This window comes from Helobdella robusta (assembly GCF_000326865.2).
Source record: "Helobdella robusta unplaced genomic scaffold HELROscaffold_40, whole genome shotgun sequence".
In the NCBI taxonomy this organism is placed as follows: domain Eukaryota; kingdom Metazoa; phylum Annelida; class Clitellata; order Rhynchobdellida; family Glossiphoniidae; genus Helobdella; species Helobdella robusta.
Window position 1 is genome coordinate 1,227,696 of NW_008704903.1, and position 2,500 is coordinate 1,230,195.

Below are 2,500 nucleotides of genomic sequence, written 5' to 3' on the forward strand. Positions count from 1 at the left end.
GTAACGATAGTAATAATAATAATAATAACAATAACAATAATAATAATAAAACAATAATAATAACAATAAAAATAATTAGTTCTCTATGAACAATGGAAACATTAAGACTTTAGATTTCATGAATTTAAGATCCGGCAACTTGTTCAAGATAATCTCCAATCTATTATTATTATTATCGTTATTATTATCATTATTATCATCATTATTTAGGACACCATTATCATTATTATTATTATTTCTATTATTGATTGTATTGATACTTATACCATTGTTACTGTACTGATTCAGAGTAATATTATTATTATTATTATTATTATTATTATTATTTGTTGTTGTTGCGCAATGAGTGTGGATGTTATTGTTATCATTAATTAGATCTGTGTCGTTCTTGTTATTACTATTTACGTAATTATTATAATAATAATTATTATTATTATTATAAGTATAATTAGTTGCAGTAGTTGAAGTATTATTATTATTATTGTTGCTGTTGTTAATTATGTTGTTGTTGTTGTTGATTATGATGCTAGCCAGAAGTGGGTGTGGTCTGAACGGTTGATTGACAGATGGAGATTCCAACGAGTCTAACAACTCCTGGTCTTTTTTGCTGGCTGTATGCGTAAAATGAATAAATGAACGAGAGATTGATGGAATGAAAGGATAAATGAATAAATTAATAAATTAATTCATTCATTAATTAACAAAAAATACTAATGGGAGAAAAAAAACAAATGGATCTAATGAACAAAGGAATGAAACTAAAAGAGGAGATGTTAGTACTACAATCAGTGTTATGTCTACAGAGCACAATAAACATAATCACACATAGAACCCCGAATAAAAAAAAATGAAAATCACAACCAAAATTAAAAACATTACTTCTGAAATTAAACTTTTTGTTATCAATCACCCTTGAACTCAATCATATAAACTCAAAGAATTGAAAACATACGTACCAACATACGTATGTATGTATGTATGTTTGTATGTATGTATGTATGTATGTATGTATGTATGTATGTATGTATGTTTGTTTGTACGCTTGCATGTGTGTATGTATGTATGTATGAGTGTACGCACGTACTAATGTGTACACAATACTACCTTGAGAAACATCAAAAGAATGTTTCTTCATTGTGAAGAAGTCAAGATCTAACAGTCCAACTATTATAAATTGTATTAAAATCAGTAACAATGATGTAAACTATATAGTTATTATATATATATATTAATCAATTAAAAGTTTGTCTTGTAAAGCTTGTATATATGTATGTATGTATGTATGTTTGTTTGTTTGTTTGTTTGTTTGTTTGTTTGTTTGTTTGTATGTATGTAAAACCAAAAGAATATTCCTTCATTGAGGAGTCAAAATTGATAAACGAAAACGATTCGGTAGAGCTCTAGAGTTCGTACAATATGGCCTCCTTCCAACATGTATATGTATGTGTATGTGTGTGTGTGTATGTGTGTGTATGTATGTGTGTGTGTGTGTGTGTATGTATGTGTGTGTGTGTGTGTGTGTGTGTGTGTGTGTGTGTGTGTGTGTGTGTGTGTGTACAATGATGTACACAATGATGTACACAATGATGTATAATATACACGGAACTTACACTCAAGTGGGTTTGACAGCACGCTGCTCTTCCAGTCAAAATCAACCTGGTGAATTTCCTACAAAAAATAATACTCATAAAAAGAGTAACATAAATAATAATAAGAAAAATAATAATAATAATAATAATAATAAAGATGTGGGGAGCACTTACGCTTTTGGCGTCATCATATCTGTAAGAGAATGTCTGACTTGAATTCATACCATTGGCTCCGTTGTTGTTGTTATTGTTGCTACTGTTATTATTATTATTATTATTCATATTATTATTATTATTCATATTATTATTATTATTATTATTATCAATGTTGTTGTTGTTGCTGTTCTTGATTGTTGTTAGTGTCTTTTGATCGTCTGATAGTATCTGTGGCTGTAGCAGGCTCAAGTTCTTAGCGAAAACTGGCAGGGAGGCATTCTGTATTTATAGTGGAGGAATTAATGACATTATTATTACTTTATCATCCCCATCTTTATCCTCATCATCATCATTCTCATCATCACCATCATCACCATCATCATCCTACTCATCATCAGCAGCAGCGGCGGTAGAAGCGACAACAACAGCAGCAACAACAGCAACATCGTCACGACTGCTACCTTAACATTGGGATCGATGTTTAGTATCTTCAGGTAATACTCAAACAGTGTTGATGATCTCCAGTGCATTAGTAAGGCCGCGGTCTCTTCAATGCTCTTTAAACTCTGCCAAACTAAATGTTGTTGTTGTTGCAGTTGTTGTTGTTGCAGATGTTGATGTTGTTGTTGTTGTTGATGATGTTTTTGTTGTTGATCTTGTTGCAGATGTTTCTCGTTCCAATTCAGAATGGAATTCAAATCCTTGATGTGTGGCGTTTCTTTAAAACTACTGTCATCATCATCGTCGTCGTCGTC